Source organism: Triticum dicoccoides, chromosome 1A (assembly GCF_002162155.2).
Source record: "Triticum dicoccoides isolate Atlit2015 ecotype Zavitan chromosome 1A, WEW_v2.0, whole genome shotgun sequence".
Lineage (NCBI taxonomy): Eukaryota > Viridiplantae > Streptophyta > Magnoliopsida > Poales > Poaceae > Triticum > Triticum dicoccoides.
Window position 1 is genome coordinate 478,981,665 of NC_041380.1, and position 8,707 is coordinate 478,990,371.

Sequence of the window (8,707 nt, forward strand, 5' to 3'; positions counted from 1 at the left end):
CCGCTTTGTAATGGCAAAAAATTGAAGGCGCAAGTCCTTCAACCTATGCCCATTTGCCAAGCTGGTTTGCAAAAGCTTGCCTTGTTGCCGTCGCCCAGGGTAAATGCTGGTAAGGGCGTAAAAAAGGGGACGCGAATTTGGTGCTCCCGGTGTACGTGCACCCTATATATATGCAAAAGAAATATAGAAATTCAAAAAAAGGTCAAAACATTCCGAAATTATTTGGGAATCGACTGATCAAGTATTGCACTCGTATAAAAAGATCCATCGGGGAATAACTCTCATTGTATCCTGGATCAAATGATTCAAAAAAATGAATTTTTTTATTTTTGCAACTCTAGATTTTGCCAATTTCATTATGCCATTCTAGATTTTGACATTTCACTTTTGCCACTCTTAGCTTTTGACAATTATCACAATTGCCATTCCGTGGCAAAAGAAGAAGGATTTTATTTTATTTTTGCCACTCTTAGCTTTTGAAATGTATCACAATTGCCATTCTGAAAATTTTGCTTTTGCTATGGGAATGTCAATTGTGATAATTCTCAAAAACTAAGAGTGGCAAAAGTGAAATGTCAAAATCTAGAATGACATAAGGAAAATTGGCAAAATTTAGAGTGACAAAAACAAAAAATTTCCTCGAAAACCCCCGCTATATACAAGTACTATTCATTCTATATTGTCGTCATAGATTTTTTTGCCGTGATGTCAATGGGAATCATTCCGTGGCCAAACTTTTATTGCGGGTACAATACTTGATCGCATTTTTATTTCAAAAAAGATTCGGACTTTTTGATTTCTTTTGAATTTACTAAATTATTTGGCGCAGCACGAGTACCCAGGAGCACCAAGGTATTTCTTGGTAAAAAAAGGCCCATATCCTACCTTATTTTCGTCGTCTAAAAAATGTCCTATAACTTCGTACAAGGTGGTCACCACGAAGCTGTTTAACATGTCAACTCCCTACAAGAGGTAGGTTTTTCTAAGACCATTAACTTTCTTAATTATTCCCACACATATAAAAAACGTAATGATGAAAGGTCGCCACAGAAATTTTCCCCTTCGTAGTGACATATAGGCTTGCACGAACGGAACCACGTCAACCAGCGCCACCACACATACATGCCGAGCTCTCTCTATATAAACAAGGGTGCACGTCAACCGGCTACAACTCGAAAGAGGTCGAGATTGGATCGAGAGCAGCGGCCATGAAAATGGATCGGCGGATGATCATCGTGTCGTCGATCATCGGTTCTCTCGGGGTGCTGAGCGCCATCCTCGGGTTCTCAGCCGAGGGCACGAAGCTCACTGTAAGCTAGTGCCCACTACTTCCATCTCCTTGCTTAGTGCTGTACATGTCTCTGTGTGCTTTGTTCAACCGTGGTTTAGAACTACAGATTTTGGATTCTTGGATTGTTGGCGTGTGTCTGTATGTGCGCGCGTTTGTACATGCCTATGTGTGTGTTCTTCTTGCTCTCTGTTGATATACATCTCGCAGGCTTGGACCGTGTACCAGTATCGAGGTGTGTGCCTGTACCCGCAGAACCCCGCGCTGGGGCTCGGGGTCTGCGCGGCCATCTTCCTCATCATAGGCCAGATCATCTTCGCGGTCGTCGGCGGCTGCTGCGGCTGCTGCAAGTCCCGCGCCATCCCCTCCGAGACCAACCGGGTCATTGGCATCGTCTGCGCCGTCTTCTCATGGTGAGTGATCGATCCATCGTCAACCAACAAGCGCGAGCTCGCCGGAGCAGAGCACGCCCGCGCGTGGGTGACGAACCGCTGTCTGCTGACTAAAACGTGCATGCAGGATCGCGGCGGTGGTCGCCTTCGGGCTGCTGGTGGAAGGCGCCAAGTGGAACGACGCTGGGACGCGGTACTCGTCAGGGTACGGTGGGTGCTACGTCCTCAAGGACGGCATCTTCGCCGGCGGCGCCGTGCTCACGCTCGTCGCCACTGCCCTCGGCCTCACCTCCTACATCATGCTCAGCACGCAGCCAGCCGCTCCCGCTACTGCCAACGCCGCCGCCGCGCCCCCAAAGGAAGGCGAGCAGATGCCGGCCGCCGCCGAGATCCCGACGGCACAGCCACAGTTCCCGCAGCAGGCTTCTCCCCAGGGGCAGGGGTACGGCCAAGCGCCGAACGCGAAGCTCCCCCATGTTCCTGTTCCTGTGGCTTCTCCGGCACAAGGCTATGGAACGCCGAACGCGCAGTTGCCCCCTCTTCCTGCACAAGGCTACCGTGCGCACGCGCCGGACACGCAGATGCCCGCCGCTTCTCCTCCTCCGGCTCAGGGCCATGGACCGCACACGCCGAACGAGCAGGCCCTGCCTGAGCTGCCTCCCAAAGGACATGAAATGCTCGCGCGCCCCGTCTGATCAACCGTGCATGACCGCGCATGCATTCGTGCTATACTTCGTGATTTCGACCGGTTCTGTATTCATATCTCTCTACCGGCCTCAACGGGATCATCAATGCTTGTTTACTGCTTTAATTTTGTTTGCACTTGAGATTTCTTGTGTAATATTGAAAGAGTCACCATTCACCAATGTGGCAATTAATGTTTTTCTTAGGACATTTAATTATTATTGTGGCTGATCCATCGAAAAATGAAAATTGTATGGTGGTTGATAAGGAGCTTTTTTTTTGAAACACGGCAAAAGATTTGCCATTTTCATTGATTAAGAGAGAAGTTTAAGAGGTTAAGACCCATGACCGAATTACAACAATCACTCTCGCGACATTATATTACTCAAGTGCCTCGTCCCCGCCATGCTCCAAAGCGACGCCTCCTCTTTAATCCTAGCAACAATGACTTCAACCAGGACAACAGTATTACGAAAGATCCGCGCATTCCTCTCATTCCACAACTCCCAAGAGACAAGAAGCATCAAGGAAGCAAGTGGTCTTCGCGATTGTGTCTTCTTGGTAGCATTTTGGCTCCAATCACTAGAATGCATATCATGGAGACCCAACCAATATTTGATCATGCGCCAAACTCTCGTAGTGTATCTGCATTGGAATAGAAGGTGGGCCGCTGACTCCTGAGCCTGCTTACATAAGGGACAAAGGTTACGGTTTGGCCACCCCACCCAAGGGGTGAGCTGATCCGCATCTTGTCCTCGAGGGGCTGGTAGTGAATTCTCTTCAACCTCTTGACAGATAAAGGCAACCCAAGGTATTTCATCGGAAAGGATGAAAGCTTGGCCGGGAAGGATTGGAGGATGTCTGGAAGATCAACATTTTTCCAACGGATTGGGGCGACAAAACTTTTGGAACAATTTGTGACAAGGCCAGTGACATCCCCAAAGTGCTTGAGAGTGCCAGTGAAAAACTGGACGTCCTCCATAATAGGCGCAAGAAAAACCGCGGTGTCATCCGCGTAAAGCGAAGCTCGGATATGCATAGCATTTCCTCCAAGGGGATGTAGATTTCCTTGAGCCGTGCTCTTTGCCAGTATGTCGTGCAACGGGTCGATGGCAAGCACAAATAACAGGGGGGGATAGAGGGTCCCCCTGCCTCAAACCCCGACCTAGTTTGATGGGATCGCCAGGCACGCCATTGAGCAAAACACGAGAGTAAGCCGAGGACAGCAGGGCCGAAACCCAACCTCTGAAGCGAGGCGGGAAACCAAGGTGTCGAAGTAGATCGAGGAGGAAGTCCCAACGCACCGAGTCAAAGGATTTTTTGATGTCAAGTTTGAAGAGCAACGCCGGGGTTTTCCTACTATGGAAGGGTCTCGCGAGATTGCGCACTTACATGAAGATGTCATGGATGCATCTTTTTTTAATAAATGCACTTTGAGCGTGTGAGAGCCTTTTTCTTATGCATTTCATGTGATCTAGGAAAGGCAATAGAAAATGTTCCACAATCTTAGCATTACATGCATTAACATCTTTTTTGGAATCTGATAAGGCTGAATGTAAGGTACGAGCAAATGGCAAATCGAACGTTTTTTATGGCAAGTTTAGTGACGCGAGGACTGCAACTTCGTGCTTTCAGTTTATTTTTTGACAGAAAAATGCCGTATGTGTCGACTAACTTGCCATCTTCGCGTCACTAGATTTTCCATTGAAAATGTTTGATTTGCCATGTACTCTTAGCTGACGTCAGGTACTTATCATTTTCGTTTTTTTACTTATTACATGTAGCATTTCATGCCATGAGATCCTTAAATTATGGGACTATTAAACTACAATACGTGTGAATAAGAAAGAGTAAATTCCGGTTTTTACCCCCTATTTTGATATTTTTGACACTAATTACCCCATTTAGCCATATTTCATCCATTTTACCCAATTTAGCAAAAGTTCTGCCACAATTTACCCTGTTTAAAATTTTGTGAGCGTTCTGACCGACATGTCCCAATTGTCAGGTCCACTTGGCATCCCACATCGACCGTTTTTTCCTGCCTATTTTCTTCCTGCTGGACCGGTCCTCCCAGCTTCTCCTTGACCGGGAACAGGACCAGCCCGATGGAGGTCGCTCGCGTCGCATCCAACGCACAACGCCCGAGTCGGCCGTGGGCCACGCTTGCCTCCAGTCGGTTCTTGCTTGTGTTGCCTGTCCCCTATCGATTGCATCGCCCGTCTAGGTTTCCAACCCACACACATGCTAGGCTCGCTCGAACCTTGGGTTGGGGATTGTCAGGCAGCGGTGATGATGACGGCGGTGGCGGCGATGAGTGCTGAGCGGCCGGCCATGCGATTTCATACCTCCTCGAGCAGGGTTGTATGGCCGCGACATCCAAGCAAGAAATGACCCCGTGGAATCCGATGGCTCCGTCAAGCTCGCCGACGTTGGCATAGGCACGTCCATGTACATGATCCCATCAGGCTGTGACCAGTTCATCTTACTACTTTGGCGACATAGCAGGGACCCCATGAGGATGTGCTCAGTTGATGGCGGGGCTATGGCGATGGCTGGTCCAACAAATTAGTGAGGTTGGTGAACAAACAATCCCTCTCAGTCGTACCCCATTCCACAAGATTTTGACCATATCTATCATAGCAATTTGTGTAGTCTGATATTTTCCCGACTCATGCATTAGCCGGCGAGGCGTTTCATTAGGACAAAATTAAGATGCTTATTGAAGATCATGTGTATACATGTCACCCTTCTGCAATATGTACGAGCTAAGAAAGGTGAAGACTGACAAGGTGTTTGTGCCGCTGCTTGTGTAGCCTGTCATTGCCACTGCCACTGTTTGGTGTATTCTGTAGTTTGTGTAGTTGTGAACTAGTGAAGCTATCTATAAATGGGAAGCATTATTCGGTCCTGTTTTGAACATGTGAATCCAGAGCAGTCTATAGCCTATATTAATCAGTTTTGACAGTAGTGTGAAGCAGAAATACGATCTGTTTGGTAAAAGAGAGATAATTTGACAGCATGATCCTTGAATAAGGAGACGAATTGACATCATGACCCAGGAAACAAATAGGCAGAAATAGTTGTCATAACACAAATTTTTCGCATTTTATTTCCATGATCTGTTGCAAATAATAGAGAAGGATCTATTTTATAAATAATAGGAGAATACCATCAACTCCAAAAAATAGACAGGGTAAATAGGCACAACACAATTGGACCTGTCGGTTAGAATGCTCACAAAAAATTAAACAGGGTAAATTATGGCAACATTTCTACTAAATAGGGTAAAATGGATGAAATCCTGCTAAATGGGGTAATTAGTGTCAAAAATGTCAAAATAGGGGGTAAAAACCGGAATTTACTCAATAAGAAAAGGCACTGCATACAATGCAGGCAAATGTCATATCTTTCCCCCTAAGAGACCATCTCTTAGCCAAGAGAAGGCAATGCTCTTTCTTTTATTTTGTTTCTCTCTTTTGCAAGAAAACAAATTACACCCCTTTCCATTCCACCAGTTATCCTATGTCGCACTGTTAATAGAGAACCATGACACACGCCCTTATCCATTTCGCGTTTTCAGTTTATATGACGAGTCAAGTTGTTTTTTTAGAATTGCTGCCATCGCTTTATTCAAGAAACAAAGCTCGGAATGCCATCCGATATTACATCTAAGATACAGCCCGTGGGAGCACCAAACTAGATATTACACAACTTAAACCCCAACTTTTGCTAATCTATGTGCAGCAACATTTTCAAATCTACTAACCCATGAAACTTTACAGCCGATTCTGGAGGCAAGCATCTGCTTAATCTCCCTGATCCATGGACCCGCCACAGACAGATCTTGATGCGTTTGGTTAATCCTCTATATGCCGAGTCAAGTTGAAAGGGCGATATGTGCTGCGGTTTCACGACCGGGTACTAGTGCATTATTTTTCTCGTGGCTTGAACTTCTTAAAAAGAGTCTTGATGACAATGCACTACTTGGTCCTCAGAAGGTGCACCAGGTGCCCCCCTCGGGTCCCTGGCTTGGTTATGTGTGCACATGGGTGCCCTTCTTCGTTCGGCACGACGGCCTTGGTGTTTAGCATTATTAGTAGAATTCTCAAACCTTCAAATCCTTAAAGCAGTTTTAAGGGTTGAAAAGTGTCACTTTTTAACACTTTTAAGAATTGAAAAACAGGGGCAAATAGTAGAACTCTCAAACCCAACCCTTAAACTGCTTTAAGGATTAGATTTAAGGGTTTTAGTCTTTGCCTCGACCCCAACTTTTAAATCTATCATTTGACATCTCACAATTTATGACAACAAGAACACAATCAACTTCCAAACAAACTACCAAATGACAATCATTGATACATGGTTTAATAGTTTACATCACAAAATCATCATCTTCCTCCTCTCATCGGCACCATCACCAAAAAGTTGCACCTCGGCGCTATCTCCTAGACCACAAGCGGGCTCCATCAAGCATCTCCATCGGCACCGGTGGAGTCGTACACACCACCATCACCACAACTACTCATCGAAGTGTCACCTCGAAAAGTAGAGGACGCAACACGGAACATCCTCTTCCTCTCCGCGATGTCCTCCTTGTAGTCCTTCCACCATTGCAACTAGATCGGGATCGCGCCGTGGCGCGAGGGTGCCGGTCCAAACGTTTGCATGCACATAAGAAGAAGCTACTTAACAATGCATGAACATAGAAAGCATGTTTCACGATAGGTTAGCACCAAATATCTTAGGCACAGAAGATACGACAACACGTCGCTTAAAGACAATTTATAACTATGCATAGATAACTTTAAGTTTTAGGCATAACGTAGACGTTTAGACACAGAAGATACGACAACACGTCGCTTATAGACGTTTTAGGCATAGAAGATACGGCAACACGTCGCTTACAGACAATTTACAACATGGGCCTTGCCGTCCTCATGAACAACGCGTTCATACTGAGCCGGTGATAGCCCAAGGTGTGCCAGGAGCATGCCAAGAACTGCCGTGTGTGGGATCCTAAACACACGTTGGGTGTCCCGCAGTTCCCAATAACATAAAACATAAGGCCTTGGGGAATTGCCCAAAACAATTGCATTACAACATGGAGGAATCAGAGAAATCAGTTGCGGACAAAAGCAACCATAGTGATAAAAAAGATATGCCAAGCCTATCGTTTAATCAGGATTTTTTTTAGGATGTGCCAAGCATTTAAAAAAACAGACTGAATGAGGATTTTGTTGCAAACAGACTGAATGATGGAATGAGAAGAGAAATATATTCATGAAATGAAGCAAGAGAGATAAAGCTGAAAGGAAAGAAGTGCAGAGCTTGCAGGTGAAAAACATCATATAAAATGTATAATCACCAATCAGGCAATTTCAAGATATCATGACTTATTGCTGTGATTAAAACAAAGCTAGTTGATGAATGATTGGAATCAGCTATTTCACTGAATAAATATATTCATGGCGTAGTTTCAGTTTTGTGCCATGAAGAGAGGTCGTCGAGTGTGATATCCAGAACAGAGATGGCCATATATATGAAGAAAACAAACTCTCTAAGGAACACATGCAGGTAGGTATTTTTTTCATGGATTCTATTGCTTCTACCTGAATCTCAAGGTATACAGTGACAGCCACGATTAACAGAATTAAGCAACAATGACATGCTCTCTGATTTCAATGTAACATGTTTCAATTCCTCTATAACCCCTGTGTTTTATCAAAACAAGCGCACAAACAAGATAATCATCGAAACAATATTATGTTCTCAGCAAGGCTATGTGCATTCTTCTCAAGTCTGAGATATGCACGTACAGTAGTCTTAGATCAATTGATAATCACCAGAACTAACTACAATACATAGTCTGTGAATCAAAAGTGAGAAAATACCAGGAAGATGATTTGTGTAGTTGCAGGAGCTCACGGGAAAGGAGAGTAGGCGGACCTGCTTGCTGGAGCTCCTTGACTGGCCAGTTTAATGTGTAGCCACAGCCGAGAGAGTGCTATACTACCCTACATGAGAGCATGTTAAATGAACAAAACTCAAATCCCTAACAAGAACTTTTTTTGAAAGATCCATAAAATCCAGATCGGGATAGGGGGACTAACACGAACTCATCCTTCACGCGAGCACCGCCACTCGATGGAGATGGTTGGTACCCCACGCCACTCCAGGCATCATCATATTCCTCCTTCACGCGAGCACCGCCGCTCGGCAGCCTCCACATCCGCCGGCTCGGCTCCCTCGGCAGCCGCTGTGCCCCATGCCGACATGAGCGCCCATCCAAAGGGAAATAAAGAAGTAGACAACAAAACAAAGAGCAATGTTAATATAACCA

The 8,707-nt window shown here is 45.5% G+C and overlaps 1 pseudogene; it reads left to right on the forward strand.

Moving 5' to 3' along the window:
- Positions 1 to 1,122: 1,122 nt before the first annotated feature.
- On the forward strand, positions 1,123 to 2,655 carry LOC119353860 (annotated as a pseudogene).
- The last annotated feature ends 6,052 nt before the right edge of the window (positions 2,656 to 8,707 follow it).